The following is a 21661-nucleotide window of genomic DNA, read 5'->3' as shown; positions in this document are numbered from 1 at the left end:
CGGCGGGGTGGGCGTGAGGCCTTGCGGCTGTGAGAGCACGGCCCGGCGGGTGGGGGCTGCCCCGTGGGCACCGGAATGACGCTGCGCGAAAGTGCCGGGCGGGGAGGCTGGAGGGGCAGTGAGGAGGGTGGTCGCGCCCTTATGAGTGGCGCGAGGACGGACTGCCGACGAAGGAGTTGTTCCCTGGTGCGGGGCGCGTGGGGCTGGCCGTTCCTCTTCTTCTTCCCGCCACTCGGGCTGCTGACAGAGAATTCGAGTCCTCGGACACGCAGCAATGAGCAGGGCGGTTAAAATGTCAGCCTGACGTGCTCAGGTGGAAAGCGGCGTGGAAGGTACGATGGCGTGTGGTTAACTTGACGCTGCGTGGCAGGAGAACGAGCAGCTCGGCCCGTGGAGCGGGGTGGCATGGCAAGGAAAGCGGTGTCACCCACGTCCATTGTTTCCAATCGAGCAGTTCCACGTGCATCTCTTAATGGTGCAACATTTCGATCCTTACTGCCTGGCCTTCCAAATACAAATGGAGTAGTCAGCTCATCTGCCCGTGAATATCAGAGTGAGAACTTGCAGACGTTCGATGGTAAAACGTGAGTGCTGTGAGGCACTGCTCTGTGTGTGAGTGCCTCTGGTAGCACAGACTGAAGTGCAGCGAAACTGCCAACCTCCTGACTTCTCTGCCAGGAATGTAAATCAACATTAAAGATGATTTTTAAGAGAAATAGCAAGTTAAACATTTGTACAAACACATCATCAAATAGAGGTTGCACCGCCTCTCTCTAAACCTCTTGCCTGCTGGCAAAAATAAAACTGTTCCAGTGACATTTTCCCTGCTCTGCTGTGACAAGGGCTGCATAAATATAGACACCGTGGATTAGAATAGACTTCAGCAATCTCCATCTTCCTTTCTAGCAGCCGCTTCTGCAGTTTCCCATAGCTATGGGTGAAAAACGGAGCCTAAGGTGGGTACGTATGGGAGAGGGTGACAGAGTAGCACATCCCTGATGGCAGCAGTCTTTGCTAACCCTGGGGAAGAGATGTGCTGGCTGGAGGAAAGGAGAGAGTCAGGATTTCTGACCCCAGCTCTGTTACAAATTTCCTGTTTTGGTTAGGTTAAGTCATGTATGTGAGGATCTTTGATGGCATGTGCAAGGAAAATGCAAATCTTTCCTTCAACTTTGCCTACAGAAAGCAAGAAGTGTGATGAACTGTAATGCCAGCCTAGATCATTTTGACGCTTGCTTAAAGAGAAGTCACTCATGTCTCCAGTGGAGAAGCTGCTGGTGCCAAACCGATCAGTGTCACTCAGAATCAAACACAGCATCTTTTTTTTATTTTTTTTCCCCAGCTAGAACAACAGTTGGTTGTGTTATAGGCTAACTGATTTTCTTTTCCATTTTTATGCTTTACATTCTAGGGCAAATCCTCTGCTACTATCAGGAGCTGAAGAGGTTGCTGCTCTTTGCCAAGAAAGTATAGTCAGGTTGCTGTCACACATAGGACAGGCAAGGACTGATATCCAGGGCCAGCAGGAGTGATGCTTCTCTTGTGTGCGTGGCACTTCAAGTAAGTCATCACAGGAAAACGTCAGCGCAGAGGAGAGAGGGGCAGCAGGCTGAATGTTTGCAAAGTAAATGTCCTATATTGGTACTGTATTTTTATATGAGTTACCGTCAACTAATGCACGTAAAAACCAAATGCTGGAAACGAGAACAACACTGTAGAGCCTGGGAAAAGCTCCACCAGTCCTTCCTGGTTACCCACAAGAAACAGGCAAACAGCTAACTAAGCCAAAAAATGCGTACAGCTCGGCGAGCATAGTTGTAAAACAGCCAAGCTATTTTCTCCTCCTCCTTGCTTTCTTTTCCTCAGCTAGTTACAACCTAGCAGGCATCTTGCTGTCCGTGCTGCTAAACAAACACAGGCAAATCACTCATCCCAGACAACAAATGGATTTTTACATTCTTTCTGCATATGTGAATCCATTATCCTAAGAAGGCCCAGAAGAAAGTGGGCATTAGTTTAATGCAGCTCTGAAAGAGGAACTGTCCGGGTCAGGAGAGCAGGAATGGTGGAAAGAGCTGTCTGATTGCTAAATCACTTTAAGCCAGCAACCAAATCCATTTCAGCTGCTGACCTGTTTGTGGCTGGTTTGAAGTGAGCTGGCAATGGCTTTTAGCCCAGTTCTTAGAGGTGTCCGTGTCACAGTATCACAGTATTTGCTGGCAAACTTGCAAACTGAAAAGCTAAAAAAACAATGGGCTTGCATGTTTCCTTTCTCACCCTGAGAGCTCAGTCCCCCCAAGTCAGATATGGGGCACTGGTATGTGGTAGGTCAGGGCATGGCTCCGTGTTCAGAGCTGTACCTGTTCCCTGCTTGTTCTCATCAGTGCACTGGTGAATCTGTTCCTGGAGCTCCTTTCTCCAGCACTGACGTCATTCACATGTGAAGGGGGAAGAACAAAGACGGCGCTCGCCTGTTTTCTTGTGTGATTTTTCAATACCCGTTTCCCAATCCCGACCTCCAGAGCAACAACATCCTTTCAAACCGCCCCCTCTTGAAATGCCACAGTAGCCAAACAGCTGCAAATCAAAACACCTTGTAAACAAGTGACTGAAATCCCGTGGGATGCCCGAGGGCTTGGGCACGTCTCAGAGTGATTATAGTTCCTGCTATACAAATTAGAGTCCATGTCGCACAGTTCGTGCCAACTCCAAGCTCTTGCTTTTTATTTTTAGACCTATTTGTTGAAAGGTTGTCATGATATAAAGAATGACGTTTGGTATCAGTGATACACAGATAAAATTAGATAGTAGCCGGAAGTGATCATACGGCTAATCCTCCCTACTGTGACTTTTACCACAGAATTTGGGATCCTATGGGCCTCAACAACAGCTTTTCTCTGAGTGCATTTCACTTCTCATCAGCAGGCAGCTGAAAAATTGGTCTCACACGGGTTATGTGTGGTAAGTCTCACGCAAAGAAATGAATGTCATTGTCATTGCTTATGCCAACATCTGGGACCATCTGGGACACTAAAGACAACATTGTCTACGTTTGTACAGCTGATTGAAGGTTGTTTTTAGCAAGCCTCTAAAAAATCTTCCCTTTTTGGGCCAGCAGAGCAAGGCTTTTAATTTCCAGGCATGGTGTTTTGTATGCAAAGCAGCTTAAGTCATCAGCAGGGCCCAGTCCTGAGACTTGTTAGTCCCGCAGACATGTCATCCACACTGATGCTGGAGACTTTATTCCTTTCTTTGGAAGAAGAGGCTGCCAAAGGGGAAGATGGGGTAAAAGGTACACTGCATTACTTCTCTTAAGTAGAGCTTCTCATTTGTTTTGGCTTTTTTTTTCTTCTCAACTTCAGATTGCTTTTGTACCTTGTAAAATGGGAAAACACAAGATGTAACTAGTTAGTAAACACTTCCTACTGCTTAGAAACACATGACATTCAAATAGGTAGCATACCTATGCTATATATGCTATATCTATTTGATGCTAGGGCATCATCAGATTAAGATGGGATTGGTTGCAATTTAGCACAAAGGAATTTGTGCTGTGGTATTGTGGCAGAGAAAGAGTGTATCAAAAGCACAGCTATGAATCAGTTGCTTTTAAGCAGGATATGTAAAGGTGAATGGAGAAAATAAGTATGCAGTGTGAAGATGTGTGACACTGATGGATTCTTTTCTTCCTGTGGCTTATTGTAGGAGAAGTTCAAGTGCCTGGACAGGTGCTTGGACAAGTGCCTTTTGTACCAAAAATCTGTTTGATTGGTGTCTAACTCCTATCACTTTGTGGCAAGAGAGGTTTCTTCAGCTTTAAGCTAGAGTAGGCAGCTCTCTGGGAAAAGAAATCCACCACGTTCCAATGTGGCAAGTGGAAGTGGTCCACCTATTTTTTAATTCTGGAAAAAAAGTTATTTTCTTCTGGAGAACTAGAAGAAGGATAGGGCTTCCTGAGTGCCTCCCTAGAGACTTTCTCACTTGAAAGAAGGTCGTAGGGTTCAAAGCTGTTTCTCAAGTTCTGCAGTGTAGCATTTCTGTGATGTCACACATCATTATAAACAAGTTATTTCATTCAGTGTTTTGGGAAATGATGGGATTGGAACAATACACCCACAGCAGTTCCCTCCCTGATTCCAGCCGGCTCTTTAGCGAACTGCTTATGAGCTGTACCTGGCTACATGATGTGTGTCTGCCCATGTCTGGTTACACTCTGGGTAATTGTGTGGAGTGGAGGGGTGGGAAGGAGGAGAGGGACATGCATTTGCAGTGGTGTGTCACTTGATGGCTGCCTAGTGTAAGACCCTTGGGCTCAGAAGGCCCTGGGGCTGCATTGCTGCAAGCACTGAATGCAACATCTCTCCTTTTCCTATCCTTGTGCCACTGAAATCAGTCAGTTGCTTACATCTGATGGCATAGCAGAAAAAAAAAAAGCATGCTGGTGTTCCATTCACTTCTGTTTAGCTCAGGTTTGAGCTAGACATGAGATTAAAAAAAAAAAAAAAGGAACGAGTGCTAGAAGTGAGGTGCAGCAAAGCCCATGTAGAAATCTGTTTGAACCCATAGACACATAATCATCTCTAGCTGGTTCCCTAAACTTTCTTCATCTGCTGTAGTCTTTCTAGACTCATTTCACCTAAAGACATTCAATTTAAAAGTCGTGATGATGCACAAAGAGTATGGTCTTTGTGACCAAAGTGACCTCTGCACAATCTCTGGAAAATGACTGTCTTCCCTCTCTCTGTTTCATACGCACTAGCCACCTGGCCTTGTCCTCTAACATACTCAGCTGTGAAGACAGAGTCTCCCGCAGGGGAGGCATTCCATTTGATCAATAAGATTAGCACAAAAGAATACTGGCCTGCATCAGAAGTAGTGTGGCCAGCAGGAGCAGGGAGGTGATCATCCCCCTGTACTCAGCACTGGTGAGGCCGCACCTCGAGTACTGTGTTCAGTTTTGGGCCCCTCACTACAGGAAAGATGTTGAGATCCTGGAGCGTGTCCAGAGAAGGGCAACAAAACTGGTGAGGGGTCTGGAGCACAAACCTTATGAGGAGCGGCTGAGGGAGCTGGGATTGTTCAGTCTGGAGAAGAGGAGGCTCAGGGGAGACCTCATTGCACTGTACAACTTCCTGAAGGGAGATTGTGGTGAAGAGGGATTTGGCCTCTTCTTCCAGGCAACGAGCAGGACATGGGGTAATGGCTGCAAGTTGTATCAGAGGAGGTTCAGGTTGGACATAAGGAAGAACTTCTTCTCTCAGAGAGTGGTCAGGCACTGGAATGGCTGCCCAGGGAGGTGGTGGAGTCGCCGTCCTGGCAGTGTTCAAGACGCATCTGGATGACGTGCTGCGTGATATGGTTTAGTACTAGTGGTGGCAATGGTGATGAGGAGACGGTTGGACTGGATGATGTTATAGGTTGTTTCCAACCTTGTGATTCTTGTGATTCTTGTGATTCTTGTGATTCTTGTGAATTACTCTTAGGTGGCCTGTTTTAAGGAATTTGTTGATCTTGTTTGATTTGTCACTTTTTAGCCCATGTTAAACTCTTTGATGCTGCTAAACTACTCAATCAAATAATTTAAAGGTAGCTCCAGCTATCTGGCTGGAAATATTCCTTTCCTGACAAAGAACAAGATATTTCTTCACATTGCTAGATAGATAAAATCTGCTTCAGCTGCCCACAAAACAAAACTAGGCTGAATCATGTTTTCATCAGAAGTTGCCCTACCCAAAGGAACCAGAAGAACATTGCAACTTCCTTTTTTTCCACCAACTCTTACAACATAGGCTCCAGCTTCACCTTTACAGGAAAAACTGTTCTTTCTATGATGGTTGATAAGAGATATGTATGCATATATGATGAAGATCTGGTCTATAGCACCTGACCTGTCCACACATTCTGTACCCTCACACAACCCAGTCCATCCCCCAGATGGAGTGGAAGAAGACAGGTGGGTTGGTATTCCCAGTCCTGCCTTTCAATAGCTTCTGATGACCTAGCTCTGGATAACTGAACAGATCTCACCACTTCCCTGGTATAAAAGTTCTCTTGCATCATTTTGCAGTCATGATGCTCCCATTGAACTGTGCACATACTGCAGTATTTAGCTGTCTGTAGTGACCTCATGCTGGTATGCAGATAGATGGTCTCAGCTCCTCATGCAAGCCATAAAACAGAAGGATTTACTGGAGAGGGAGTAAGTTTGTATTTAAAGTGTCTGCAGAGCTGAATCAATTCTCAGGGTTTTCAAGCTGCTGAACAGCCAGAGGCAATCACTGCACTTCTCTCTTTCCAGTTCCAGTCTTTTACCTCTTCTAGTCAGAGGCTGTTTTCTGCTTTCTACTTTTACAGCCACTAGTTTTGTAGGGTACCACCACATCTGATCATCTACACTGATATCCTGGTATACGTGACCCTCCCCTTGCAGGACAGTCTGCAGAACATCTCCCCAGCTGCCCTCCTGTCTGTGATACCTGTAGGAGAAATACAGGCAAAATTCAAGTTAGACATACATCTGACACCAATTGCATCTGGCAACCACTCCAGCACTGCAGAATTCTGCCCCAGGATTTCTGGTTATTTATAATTCAGCATCAGATTCGACCCAGTTGCTCCTGGTTAGAGATCGTTTTGCAATAACAAACTAAGATTACATGAAGAGCTTAAAAAAGAATTTCACCCCTCCAGGGCTAAATTACTTCCACTTATATACAACTGTCATATCTTAAAAGGGCAAACCCAGAAAGCTAACACTGAAAAATGTAACTCTACAACTGAGGTTATCTGCCTGCCCTCTCTGGGCAAACACATCTCATATCTGTAAGGCCCTTCCTAGCAAAAACCAAAATTCAAGCTAAGTGGATGGAAGTTTTATGTGCAGAGTAGGAAACAACAGCTTGGGAGGAGGTGTATTTGAATGCAGAGCCAGATAGAAAGACAAACCTCAAACACCATACGACTGCTTTTACAGAGCATCTCACTCATGTCTGGTAAAATCACTCCATGCTCACCCAAACTTTGCAAACTACTAATCACCAACTGAGAAAGGCATGGTGACGTACATGTTACGGTAGCATCCGGCACTGGCAAGCAATCCACTTCCATATGTAGCTCAGAATCTATTCCAGACATTTTATAACTGATGTATTTTTCATGAAATAAAATGGGAAAGCAGGGGGAATAAAAACCTTCTGTAACAACTCACCTGTCACGGCGAAGGTCTCGTGCTGATCAGTTCACCTTTAGTGAACTGAATCAGGACAGGAAGATGAAGGTCATGCTTTCTCTGTATTCTTTGTGAATATTCCCCGTCATATAAGAGAACAGCCACGCTTCACATAGCGGCTCTATTCAGCTCTGATTATATACCTGGATTAATAATTGAGGCACTTGAGGGGCAAATGTGTTTCCCTGAAAACACCAGAACTACAGAGGGAGAGAGTTCAACACAAGATGTGGAGCTGCTCACAGCCCTTTGTTCAAAAAATTTCCTACAAAGAGGATTGTACTCACTTCAGAGACCTGGAGGACGCAGGCTTTATTGTCAGCTTTCCTTTTGCCCTCTTTTTCTGTGATGGCAAAGGAGAAAAGTGCACAGGAAGAAAGGAAAGATAAGGAAAAGAATAAACATTTTGTGCTGTCTTAAAAAAAAAACAACAAACATCTTATTTACATAGAAATCCTGGGTTATAGACTTTCATCCAAGAAAAGAGAATTTCCATGTTTGTTTGTTTGTTTTAGTTCTGCCTATGGAAAATACCTCCTGTCGAAGCATTTTTGGTGGCTTCTTTCTTTTTTATATGTGAAGTCACAATCCAGCACTGTGAATCTTCAGAGAACACCGAGCCCAGTGACTAGCCTTGACAAGAATCCTGGTCCATTCTTCAGCCACAGTGTTATCTTAATCTCCAGCTGCTATGATTGCATGGGATGGTTCTCTCCTGGTTTGGGCTCTGTGTGGTCCCTCTCAGGAATGACATGAGACCAGACTGTCAGAGAAAGTTGCTGAAACTCTCCTTCATTGAGAGAGTTAAAAAATCACTATTTGTATCTCCCTGCCATTTGCTTTCCTCTTCCCATTAAGCGTGCTAGTATTTCACAGAATCACAGGGTCATAGAGGTTGGAAGGGACCTCTGCAGATCATCTACTCCAACCTCCCTGATAGAGCAGGTTCCTGAGGGTAGGCTACACAGGAAAGCATCCAGGTGGGCTTTTAATATCTTCAGAGAAGATAACTCCACAACCACTCTGGGCAGTCCGTTCCAGTTTGATACCATTGACTTCGTGGGCTGTGAGAGACTTACTGTAAGAGCCTGAGTGATTCTCCAGGGTGCACATCCCTGAAATGTTGTCACTGAATTCCACCCTAACTTTACTGCCAAATAATTCTCAGAGGTGTTGCTGTTGAATCTGTGTGGAAATGCTGAGGCACAACAGCAATGAGTTCAGCTTATAAGGAGCTGCATGGTCCCTTGGTCAAATGTGCTCAGCTGTGAGTGGAAGTGAGAGTGTCAGCAGTCCTTTGTGAGGCCAAGGCTGTGTGGCCAGTACCCTTCCACTAGCAAGTGGAACTAGGATGGAAGGTGACCTTCTCCATAGTGAGCACTGAAATCACCTTGTGAAGTGAAATGACTACAAAGAGTGGCAGTGAGGTAGAACGAGTAAATGATGTATGCAAGGACTTTGGTAACATGAGAGTCAGAGGTAAGTTTAGAAATGGGGGATTAATATGGGCTTCTATGTTCGCATCACATGCAGCTGTACCCCTTTCAATACAATCCCAAGGTTTAGAGAGACTGAATTGCTGTAGGCATCCCAAGTTCATTCAGTCAGATGTAATTTTTCATTTAACCTTTTGAAGTAAATCTGGCCAGTTGCCATCCTTGGCTTCGTTGTCTCAATCCTAGAATTGCTTTGCAAAGAGATCCAACAGTATGAAATACACCAATAGGCAAAGGCCATTTCATTTATTCTTACTTTTTGCATAAGAAAGGGAACAATTTGCAATCTGTGATTTTGTCTTGGATGGGTAGAGCGTGTAATCCTCCATAACCCTGCTGCATTCTCATTTTAGCAGAGAGGATCAAGTAGCTCCCCTCGCTGCTGTTTCCTTGCTGTTGCTTCCTGTTAAGTTTTCTGTCCTCTTGAAGCAGCCTGTAACTCACTGACTGATTGGCAGAAATCGGGTAGGATTAGTTGAGGTTCTTGATCAAAACTATTAATTTTCCAGTAGATCTGAGGCTTTGCAGAAATTCTGGGCAGTGGAACACTTACACAGACCATCTTCCACTGCTTATGCAGGGGATACTTTGCATCCAAGTCTCTGGCAACTTTGGAAACACTGATTGGCTCTCGTGCTTGGCTCAGAGTTGACATTTGGATGATACTGCTTCCCCATAGACTGACTCTCCCATGGGAAAGGACCCCCATTCCCAGTCAGAAATTAATGAAACAGTCCTGGCAATGAGTTGGTTCCAGCAGCTCAGCTGTTTGAAAATCCAGACTAAAATTCCCAAATCAGAATGATAACCACCACACCCAGGGTTTTCAGATGTATGGCTTTCTTTTAAGTTCATTGGCAATCTTGAGAGATTTCCCGTTGATTTCAGTGAGTTTTGAATGCTGAATTTCACGGAGGGATTTTCAGCTTAAAAAAGTCCAAACCTCATGCTATCTACCTTCAGATGCTTGGAGTCTTATCAGCTATTATAGTCACCTGTAGGGGTATATGCCATTCCAGAGAGCAGATTAACTCATATCTCTTTCCATTAGCTATAGGTTGGTTCAGGACCATTTAGGTCTTGTTAAATGTCTGACATTAGGCAGTCATTCTGAGTGGTCTCAGTTTATTTTCTCTGCCCCTCTTGACAGCTTGAAGATAAAGGCACTTTTATCTTCCCATAGATAAAAAAAAGTTGGAAATCTTTGAAAAAAAAGCTTTACAAGTACAAGGAATTATTATTCTTCACCAAAGGAAACCCATTGTCAAAGGAATCCACACACACAAGCTTCTGTCTTCACCAGTCCCTCTCATCTCTTTCAGTACAACCACATTACCACATTACTGACTATCAGTTCTTGAGCATCCCAGCCATTGTTCATTCATATTTATTTCAGCTCCAGCTAGTGTAGAGTCTAGAGGCTAAGAGCTTTCTGCAAGATTGGTTTCAAGTAGATATGCAGAGAAAGGCAGCTGGGCAGTGGGCCTATTTCCCTTCCAGCAGTTTTTTTGTTATGATTTGAGATGTGAAATCTGCTGATGGGGTGGAGGCTGAACTGATTTGCTGAAGTAATTTGTTCACTGATATGAAAACCTCCACATTTAAAAGAAATCAGACCAAAACCTCATATTATCTCATGACCCCAAGAGTGGCTTTGCATTTGGCCACAAGAAGTGTGGCATTTTTTTAGTAACATGGAGATGGGATTTTTTCATGCAATGACTCTGTTCAGCAAGGGATGCACAGTCGTGACTGAGGGAACTTTTCAGTTCCTTGTGAATTACCAAATCAAACAGCCTTGTCTAATCCCTGTTATATCCTTTAGAGTTGATCCACTTTTATTTTTTAAATTCTCTGTCAAAATCTATTTTTGAAGTTGTTATTGCAATAGCTGCCAGAAATGAGGATGCAAATGCCTCCCCCCATTTTGTATAAGAGAATAAGCGAGTGGGATCACGCAAACATAGACCTAATCTCACAGATGAGGATCCTAACGGGCTGTTCAATCATTACTGAGTCACAAGCCCTTCCTGAGATAGTACTAAGTTCTTTTCATTGATGGAAGGCAAAGAAAATGGGCAGGGCAAGGGAAAAGGTATGTGCAAAGAGGATTTGGCTTGTTTAAGAACAAAGGGAGTGAAGGTCTATCTGGTAGACCTAATTCTCAGTCATTTGTACAGGGCAATGTTGTCACTGGGAGTCTCTCCATTGATCTCAGCAGGCCTCAGTGCCCTGATCTCCAGTCTCTCTTTGCCCTCAGTCATTACAAGCATGATAGTGCTTGCTAAATAACGTCAATGAACGTTGTATCAGTATGTTCAGCCCCTACCTTCTGCTATCTGTTTCAAGTAACTTGCTAGCTGGTTCAGAGATTACAAAGCAAGAAGAAGAAGAAGAAGAAGCCGGGATCATTATTAGTTTGAGCAACTACATCCTGTAAACTGCAAGATCACACTGAACTGCTTTTTCTTGGAAACACAGAAAAACTTTCAGGGATTTTTTTTTTCTTTATTTAAGAAATGCTGGCAAATGCAGAAATCCACAAGCCTTTTTTTTTTTTTTTCCCTAGTCAAGATTTATCAACTTTCAGTTTCCTAACATTATTTATTTATTTGTCTGCCAGTATAAAGAGCTCTCCATTAGCAAAACTCTGTTTTTATATAGGCATACAGAGATTGCAATCGAGGCAGCCTTTCACCTGATCTTTGTTTAAGCGGATTGAGCTCCTGGAGTCATTCACTTCAAGGCACATTTTCTAGTCTTTTAATCAATCCAGTATCTCTTCTCTGTACTTTTCTCAATGTGTTATCATCCTTCTGGAATTATTCACAAATAACCTTTTCATTAGTCAAGCCGTTCTTCAGATGGTTGAATAATATTTGCCTGATGAATTTACACTAACCTTCCTGTTGGTTGGTTAAATTGTTTGTGAGTTATTAACATGAACAGCTATGGAGGTTTCCTTTTCTACACCTCCACTGGCTGTAGAAAACAGTTTAATGTGTTGTTAGTTCTTCTCCTGGACAAGCCAATATGCCATCTGCCATCAATACTAGCTGAAGCCACAGTGAAATACCAACGTGCTAACATGTAAAAACGTTCCCGTGTCTCAGGATGGAAAGGGAGATTAAAAGAATGCCATGACAAAGAAACAGTGATTCTTGGGTTAGCTCAGCCCTTCTTGTTTCCTTCAGATTGCCAGATTACTTAGGTATGCAAGACATTCTGAGAGAGACATATTATATACACCAACTGTACTCCTGAACTGCGGAACTCTCGAAACAATGACATGTTTATCACCTCAGTAAGCTTCATAAATAGTTGCTTCAACTAATGCTGGTAACTCTATCTAGTGCTTCTAAACCTATCAATCCCAGAGATTCATTTTACTTACCAGGCTCCATGGTAAGTGACTGACATAGTGGGGTATTTGTGAACAAACAGAAGGCTGACGTGACTTCTGGGCAAAAAAAAATCACACCATGTTAAGCTTTTCTCATTGAGAATCTCCTCAGTTATTGTCATTTACAATTGAAAGAGCTACACGTCCACAAGAAAGCTGTGTCTTTACAGTTACACAAATTTCAGCTCAGCTGAGTATAAAGCCAGATGAACTCCTTTCTCTTTGTCTACAATGTTTTACCATAGCTTGCTGCAGTGAAACAGCCTGTGGAACTTCCACTTTAGCTATTAGTTAGAAAGCCATTTGTTCAATTTCACGTTCTAGGCTTCGGCTGAACTCTGCTTTCTTCCCATCAAATGTTTCCACTGAACACACAACTTGGTGTGAAATAGCCCCTTCCCTATCCTGCAGCCTCCCCTGACCATACCTCAACCAGATAGGAAGTTGTGGTTGTATTTGCTCTTGTCCCTCTGAAGCCATAGAGCCAATACAGCCCAATCTCTCTTCTCAGCTACACGACACTCAAATCCCATCAGCCTCTCCCCCCGTCCCACCAGGGGAATATCAGGATGGTGAGAAAGCTTGTATCCTAGAGCATTACTCTTTTTCTGCAGTTTGGATCTTTGGAAGCAGTTCTCAGCCATCAGTATGGCGAAATAGGCTCTTTCTGCTGCTTTTCAACTAAATTCAGAAAACCACTGCCACCTCCAAGCTTTGATCTTGAGCCAAAGCCAATGACTGTCTCCTTTGTTCCTCAGCTCTTTTTGCTATGACAGACACAAGTACCCTCCTGTAGCTTTTCCTCTTGTTCTCTGTTCCCTCCATTCCCAAGAACTTGGTTAGGACTGTGCAACCTCATCATCTCTGCAGGAAAAGATGCGTGTGAACTTCTGCTCGTAAGTCACAAAGACAGTGCTAGACCAAGGGCAGTGGTGTTGGCAGAACCTAGGTGATTTGGCTCTAAATGTTAAGACAATGAGCTTTCCTGCTATTGTTTTCCACCAGTATGCCTTGCTACAGGAGGTCATGCACAGTCTGTCCTGGATGCTAAACATGCCCAAGAGGGAAAGGAAATGACCATATCAGGTATCTGGGGCCAAAGAAGAAGCAATTTGTTAATGTAGCAAAAAATTTTGAGGGAAGACACTACAGGTAGCAAAGTATTTCCAAGATGCTCAGAGTCAATTCAAACATGCCACCTACTTGACCTGAGCTTGGAGACTTGGTAGATATGGGGCAGATGCCACTGAAGAACAAAGGAAGATGAGCTTCTACGCTCCCTAAGGATTTATTGTAAAAGATGGTCCTTCTCTCTCTTCTGGTCTCTGGACTTAGGATAAATACCTCAGGTCTACTCTGAAAGCAGAAAGCTTTCATGCAGTCAAAAGCTGAAGACAAAAGGCATTCAGAATTTCCCCCAAAGTCATATGAGAATAGTCTTTCTTATATTACTTTGCAAAAGTACAAACTTTTTAATGTGGATACCTTGAGTCTACCCCTCCTCTGCCAGAGCCTGATTTGTGTAATGCTGAGGAGATAGGGCACATTCTTAAATGTGTCTACTCATTTAGGATATGCCAGTTTCAGCCTGTGGTTAGGGCGCTAAGCAAACGTCACAATCATTAGTTTCAAAATACTGTGTGTTCAGTACTTCTGGAGCTCTTAATGTCTCACTTTCTTGGCAATTAAAGTGACCCTAGGCGTGATGACAGAGAGGAAGGTGAGCTCTTGAGCTCTTCACCCTGGGTAGAGAATGTGGAGAAATCCGTGATTCATTATCTTCCTACACATCCCAAAGTAGTACAAGTCAACACTAGTGAGCCATGATCCCTTAGGAACTTTGTGTGCTCTGAATCTCATAGAATTGGAGAAGGTAGAATTGAGGAGCAGGTCTGAATTCCTGCCATGAAACTTCCTGTGTCTCAAAGCCTTTTCAGCTCACTGACTTGAAGTACACTGCCTGTGTGGCTCATAGGCAAATGAAACCAAAAGAAAAGAGAAACCAACCTAACACTGAGGCAGGTAAGTGTTCTTTCATAGTTTTTAAGTGCCACCGAGGGAGAAGCATTATCATACAAAGCATTGCAAATACAGCTGCAATTTCTTTGAATCCCTCCCTAACATTTGTGGTAGATCCCTTTGGCCATGTATGTTTCAGTTCTTTCCTAAAACTTTGCCACGGCATTTTGGACAAAGAATTCAAGTACCTGGCAGCTGGAACCATGCCTCTATTCAGCCATCTAAAGACTGACATTCCAGGCCTCCTCTCATGGAGAAGAGTCTTGGTCCTCTAACTGAGCCCCAGCATCCTGAGTATAAAGCCTGTCAGATTTCATTGTTAACGAGTGAAGAAGTAAATTTGCTCTAATTATTCTATGAATAGCCTTGATGGAATTTTACAGGGAAGGAGTTTTGCCTAGAGATTATAAGAGAAGACTCTGAGCCAGGACTCAGGTTTTATTTCTGATTCTGCCCTGATTCCTTGACTGGCCCTGATGAATGTTATATCTCAGTTTCTCCCATCTGTAAAAAGGAGGGATGATGTCAAACTGCCTGACATGAGTGTTCGTAGGCTTAATTAACACCAGTGAACCAATCTAAGTTCTCAGTTGAAAGACTCGATAGCAATAAAGAAATATTCCTAACTGCCTTTGGTATTGGGCATTCTTTTTCATGTGCAGATGACACAGCTCTCAGTGAGGGAGAATAGAGCTTTCAGTCTACTAATTGGTGCCTGAATATTAAGAAAAACTGATGTGCAACTGAGTAATGAATTCACTAAAACTGCATTTCTTCTTCTGAGCAAACTTTTGCTCAACTATTTGTTAGTCTAGAATTTTCAATGAATTCCTTTATGCAAACAAATGTTTTTGCAAACAATTTACTGTGACTGTTGAATAGTTTCTGCCTGTGGAGATTGGCCAATCTACTAATGTGTTATTGTGTCTGCACTTCAAGTGGATAACTCCCATATAGAACTCTCCGAGTCTGACCATTGAAACCAGTTCTTTACCCATTTGTTCACAATGTCCTAACTTGGAAGTTGTGATAGTGTCCAGCTTTGCTGAAGTAGTGGTACAATGCCTTCCAAGAAACCATGGCTTGAATAATTCATACATTGTATTTACCTCTGTGTGTGTGTGTTTCTATGCGTGTACTTTTTGAAAGCAGACTTCTGAACCACGGTGTGCTCATAATCTAAAAGCCAGTCAGTATGATAATTAAGTGGATTTGTATCTCAAAGTACAATTTCTTGAACATGTGTTGTTTTCCATTTTATGGTTTTCCATTTTACTTCAGACCAGGATTTTTAAAGCAAGTGTCTTTGTCCTTAACATCCCACTGAGTCATGAGTCAAACAGGACTTCTGCACTTGACTTGACAGAGCTACTTGTAGTTATGTCATTCTCAGAAGATTTTCCATCTCTAACTTCAAAAGGAATGCTAATCTTTTTAACCTCTGCTTTCCCCAGTAAATATCAAACATATGGTCTGCAGGAGATATGGACCACCAACAAAATCATGGGAAGCTCATGGGCTTTGAGAATGGATGTGAGCAAGACGCTCCAATAGAACAGGATTGGCAATGCTCCCAGCTTGTGTAGGCTTGTCAACATAAGCAACATAGATCCCAGGCACCATCCACTCTGTGTATATCCAGGCTTTAAACTTAAACCAGATCTCCAGCTCCAACTCTCACATCTTTGCTGCTGATGTCCTGCTCTGTCCTGTGTCTGTTGTGCCATCTCCTGTAATTTGGAGAGCCCGCACAGTTGGTTTCCCCTGCAACTGGGAAACTGAGACTCAGCGTGCTCTTCATCATCTGTACTTCTTGCTAGTAATGTTACTTTTCTGGTGAAGTCAGTAATTGCTTCTGGGGATGCAAAGTAAGGCCAAGCATGCAGGAATTGGGAGGTTGAGCCTTTTTTTTTTTAGAGAAAGAGCTCATTCTTTCTCGAAGCCATGAGACACTTGAGGAAGATGGTGCCTGAAGGATCTGTTCTACTGCAAATTTGGAGCCAACCTCCTCAGTGGGTTCTCCTCAGCTCTGGTATGGTCACACTCAAGGCTGTCATTTGTAATGGACAACATGACACCCGTGTCCTGCTGAGGTACACTGAACTGTCACAAGACAGAGACAGGAGACTGCCTGAATCTCTTAACCCTCCTCTGTCAGAGATCTCTCACCTAGGTACTGACTCTGATTCACTGCAATTATACACAAAGGCTGGTGGCAGAGCAGCCAGAACTGGTGTTAGAAGACAAGCCTCCCTCCTCTTTACACTGTACAAATCTCCAGAGTGCCGTGTTTGGGTAATGCATCCAGCCTTCCTTCCTTGAACAATGATAGGTATCCATGACACTGAGCAAGAGAACTTTGAGGAAGTTTTCTGTTTCAGACTGGCCTTTGGGCTTATGTCTGAAGACTCATGTTGGGCAGTGTGCTAGAGATAATCCAGTAGTCAAGCAGCACTACAGGCATGAAATCAAGTACCTGAAAATTACTGTATGTGAAGAACGCAGTGGTTGGTGCTGACATCTGACACAGCCAGTGCAGCTTGGGCGAGCAAGTGGCTGGCTGTTGTTTCTAGCCTATCCTCCACCAAAAGCACACCAAGGGCCTTTGTAAATGTGTGGCTACCTCCCCCTAACAGTACTCTCATGAATGTCTCAGTAAGAGCTATTTCCATTTGCCAGGAGGTGTGGTAGCTAGCCTAAGGCCGTGCATTGGGCTGTGGTAAAGCACAGTGTTACGATTCCCAGGCCCCCAAATTTTCTGTGCAATTAAAGACAGAAATCTTTCTTTTATCAGTTCTGTAACACGGCACCTGGTGGCACTCAGGCAGTCATCTGAAGGTTTTCATGAAGCCTTTAAAGCCCTGGACAGAATGGTTGAACTTACTGTTGGAGTCTCTCACCTTGTTTTCTTGCAAACAGAGAGTCAGATCTCTTGTAACAATATGAACTGTGAATGTATATACTGCAGTATGTTTTTTATGCCAGGGTTATTTACCAAAATTGGGCCTTTTGGGAAGGAGGAGATGATTTTGTGGAGTTTCCTACTTATTCACGAATGTATTTGCACAATGTAAGCACTCTCTTGAACAGGCTGATCTTCCATCCCTTCCAGGACTGGGTCTGCACCACTAGGCACTACTTTGCCAACAGCTGATGAAGTTTTCCTGTTCTGGGGAAGGGCCCTGCTCTTTACACACCAGGGAGCACAAATTCTGTCCCAGCTACTGCTGTCAAGTGAACTTGGTGTACCTCGTGGGAAGCTACAGGTGTTGATGGCACACTGTAGCTACTGGAAGGTTTTGTCTAAGTTGTGGCCAGAAGCAGGAGGAGTGAGAACAGCCTCTTTGCCCTCACTATCTGAAGTGTCTGCTACCCACAGCCCAGCTTGTGTTGCCATGGAGACATTGCCCTGATGGCCTGCAAATTCTGATCATTTCAGTGAAAATAATTTGATGCAATCAACAGAGACATGGGGTTTGCAGTTGCCACACACACACAGATACACACACTCCTGCGACTGCCTTCTTTGTGTCATGATTTCAGCAAGCGAGCACACAAATTTGCTTGTAAGACAGGAGCATGTCAGCCAGAGGGGATGGTTACAAACATGGCTTTCTCCAACTCAGATTAACAAGACCTCCTCCTGCTGCTTGGAACAATGCATTGTTACCACAACACGACAGCTAGTTAAGTAAAAAAAAAAGCCAAACTCAATCCACCCAAACATTAAAGCTTTCCCCTCCCCTTCACCAACAGACTTTTCTTGTCAGGTTTGAATTGTTTGCCAGTGAGCGGTGGAAAAAAGCTGTTGCTCTGTCTTGGCCCATATTTATTTGCTGCCTCAAATCAATAGAAGGTAGTACTGTGAAGCTAACATCAGGGGGTGCAAGAAAATGGCATTGCCTTGTAGTAAAATTATGGCTACTTTCTTAGAGAGCTGAGTCCCACTTGTGCCTATTTTGTGCTACTCCATTTCAGCTACACTGCCTAGGCTGACATAGCTGGGCTATGTGATGTAATTTCAGTTTTGCTAAACTAAGAGCAAAATCCCAGAAAGCACAAGCAGCATTACCCAGCCTCAGTGGACATACCCAGCCTTGGCTACGTTGCCTCTCCACATCTCAGCCCAGTGTGAGGCACGCCCGGAGGGCAGTAGGAGAGATATTTGGTCTTGCTCTTACTAGAGGGATGCTGCTACATGCTTGCAAGTGAGCCAGGTAGTGGATGGGCGTTGTATAGAACTCCAGTCTCCCAGTCTGTCAGGCTTGAAAGTTTTTCCAGCTTTTAATTTTGTCTAGAGTTTCTCTCTTAAGACTCCCCCCTCCTTCAAACAGAGCCTCAACTCTGGCTGGGTCCCAGAGATAGATACCAAATGGTGCTTTTTTCCCTTTCTTTTGCTCTTTCTTCCTTCTCGTGAAGCTGGCAGACTCTCCAAACACACATCCAACCAACGCACAGTGCATTCGAAAACAGGCCATCTGGCTGAGCACTCCTTGAGAATGAGGAGACAAGAAAAACAACCCTCTTGGAGCTGGCAGCCGAAAGGCAGGCAGCCCGTACGGGGACTTGATCTCGTGGTGCAATCCAAGAGCCATCCAATCCAAGGGCATTGCAAAAAAGCTCTTTCCTAATGAGCAGAATACGGCTGTCTCCAGAAGCGGCTCCAAGTCAACAATTTGAGTGGGATGCTGTAACTCTCCTTGCTGCACATGTGCTCATTAATTAAAGCCACTTTGGAAGATGCCCCTGACACCCCCGCCAGAGCTGCCAGCCTACCCTCCTCAAAATCCTGCTTGCTGCTTTGCAGCCCCCTGCTGGGCAGGGAACTGCAGATCCCAAAGGAATGATGGAGCTTCAGCATCCAATCTTAACCACAAAATGGACCCATTGCATCGCTGATGAGCAGCTGCACGGGGAACGCAGTGCTGGAAGGAAGTTGCACTCCATTTGCTTTGCTGTCATTTTCTTCCCATCTGAGTTTGGTAACAACCAGAGAGCTGCAGGCAGAAAACCACTCCGGACAGATCAGCAGGCAACAGGGATGGAAGTGAGCTTAGCAACCGTGTGTTGCAATCCTTTGTTATTTTTTTTGATGGCTAAGGACTAGGTTTACAAAATCAGGATGGTTGAGGTGAATGCAGATTGTTAGTAGCCAAATCCCTTGACACAGTAGAGCAGGGAGCACTCACTGAAACCAGTAGGAGATGAGTTTAGAACAGATGAAAGATGCTACATTACATTAGGTAGGGAATGTCAGGAAGCTGCTGGAGCAGCAAGCTGCAGAAGCAGACAGTATCAGCAGGCCCAAAATGGCACTGGACAAATTCCCAGACAACTGATCCAGTAAATGGCTGCTGAAGGAAAGAGGTGGGATGTACAGTCTCTAGAATCCCAATCCAGTAGAGGTGAATGCTGAGGAAATGCAAGTGGAACAGGGAGAGGGAAGAGACCAGGGCTGTGCATCTCCCTGGACAGCCTCTGCTTTTGTCCCAGCTGGAAGCAGTGCTGGGCTGGGGGATCACTGCACTGGCTCTGTTTTTAATGAGAATCTCTGTCCTTATGCCAGCTAGATCTGAAGGTAATATCAACAGGCTGCTGATTCTGTAAATTATCAGAAGGAAGCTGGAGTTTGATTTTTTTGGGAGGTGGAAGCTGGATTTGTAGAATATGCTTCCATGAATGTTAACTATCACAAGGCTAGAGTAATTATATTTCACACAATGACGGAATGATTCATTTGAGCCTTTGTCTTCTAGGGATCTCTGTGTTTCTGAACCTGCCCTTTTAGTATTAATGGGAGAAGTGATGGCTCAGCCTTTGGGAGGCCACACTCCTCTGTCTCAGTCAAGTATACACAAATTTCCAATGGCAAGTTACAGCTCTGCATCTCTGCATAGTTATTTCCCATGTTTATGCTGTGGCTTTTTGCATGCAGTTGTGTTTCCACACTCAGGGATTACAGCTCTTGACTTTTGATTTTTTAACTTAAGAGTAGAGTTCTGTAAGTGAAAAACTCCTTAGTTATCTTGAAAAAATATTAAAAAGTTCAGACAGCACCACATCAGATAATTAGAAGCCTTGTGTTTCTTACCACTAAGGTATCAGAGACATTCAGAGCCTCTTCTTTTTATCAACATACAATTTAGTTGTCCCGGCAGACAAAGATGAGATCTAAAATTGAGATTTTGCATCACTATGTTTTTATACCCAGTGTTTTATAAGATTTAATGATTACAAGGAGATGATCCTAGGCCAAAAAAAAAAGGGGGGGGGGGGGGGGGGGAAGTCGGGGGGTAGATGAGTCCGGTAGAAGGAGTCAAATATGCCTCTTATTTTTTGGTGACCTAATTCAAACAGTAGTGACCAGTTCAGAAAAATGTGGAAGTGACAACTGGCTGAGACCAGTACTAAGGCAGAATGAAGTCCTGCAGTTCAGTATCTAAACAATAATGGAGTGAATGTGAAAAGTAACTGAAAAGTTTCAGCGTGGAAAAAAAAAAAACAACTGAAAAGTGGCACAAAAAATTGGAAGGGATCCCTGGAACACTGACTCTACTTCTCTGCTGTCGTGATATCCTGCAACCAATAAAGTTCTTTCTTCTAATGGTTGTTTATTCACATTGTTCCTCTTAGGAGGTTATTCTGAGCTTCACTCTGCTGTTTTGAAGGCTTCTGCTAGTTTTCAGCCTGACTTTATTTATGACCAGTGTATATCTGTTTTAAGTTCTTTCCATTTTTAAACTCCAACCTGTTATTAGCCACATTTAGTAAAAGTTTAGGGCATAATTCCTTTACTCCAAATATGCGTGATTTGTCCCTTATTTATTTTTAACTTACAGGAAAGCAGAACAATATGCCAAGACAAGATGAAACAGATGTTTCAGGTCTCCGTTACAATTCAGACAGAAATCTAAATCAGCTGAAAACATCAGAACAAAATGCTTTGTAAGTATTTCTGCACTATCAGCTACTCAGGGGATAGTTACAGGTAATATACCTTTCAGTACCTACTGCTTCCCTTTGATGTGATCTTGTTAAAGGTAGATTCCTTTTAGGAATGTGTGCAGAGATCACCATCCCTTGGTAAAGCAAGTCATCTGGAGCTCTGGGAACCTGGCGTCCCACAGACTGGATTCCAAAGTTGCTGGAGATATTTGTGTAAATAGGATTGTTGACACAGAGAATATCAGGATGTATCTCCAAGTTGTGCTGTATTTGTATTCCAATGTCCTTGTATTCCAATGAAAGGTTTATCTTTCTGAATTAGACTTTCTTAGAGCCAATTCCAAAATTAGATGTAGAGAAGGACCAATAACTTCAGTAAAAAAGATGAAGGGTCACCTCCTCCCTACCCTTACAGGCAGGACATGACAGATGCCAGTTGGAACAATTTTCTACTAAAAAAAATGAGTTTTGAGAGAACAAATATTTTCATAGAAAGAGTTTGCTTTCCTCCAAATATGACTCCCTTTCATAAACCCCAAAGATTTAAAAGCAAAAGAGATTTGATTGTTG

General features: G+C 43.6%; 1 long non-coding RNA gene across 4 annotated transcripts in view; it reads left to right on the top strand.

The window, feature by feature from the left end:
• The first annotated feature begins 71 nt into the window (after window positions 1-71).
• LOC125689166 (uncharacterized) overlaps window positions 72-21661 on the top strand; it is a 54489-nt gene continuing 32899 nt past the window's right edge. The window contains exons 1-4 of one of the 4 annotated variants that reach the window (XR_007375094.1): window positions 72-956; window positions 1412-1560; window positions 2861-2961; window positions 20986-21091. This is a non-coding gene — a long non-coding RNA (uncharacterized LOC125689166). Of the gene's footprint in view, window positions 957-1411; window positions 19225-20985; window positions 21092-21661 lie in introns of those variants that run through there. The other 3 variants (XR_007375093.1, XR_007375095.1, XR_007375092.1) reach the window with 3 other exon arrangements.

The sequence above is a fragment of the Lagopus muta genome, chromosome 2 (genome assembly GCF_023343835.1).
Source record: "Lagopus muta isolate bLagMut1 chromosome 2, bLagMut1 primary, whole genome shotgun sequence".
NCBI lineage: Eukaryota > Metazoa > Chordata > Aves > Galliformes > Phasianidae > Lagopus > Lagopus muta.
This window is presented reverse-complemented; position numbering and strand designations above follow the sequence as displayed.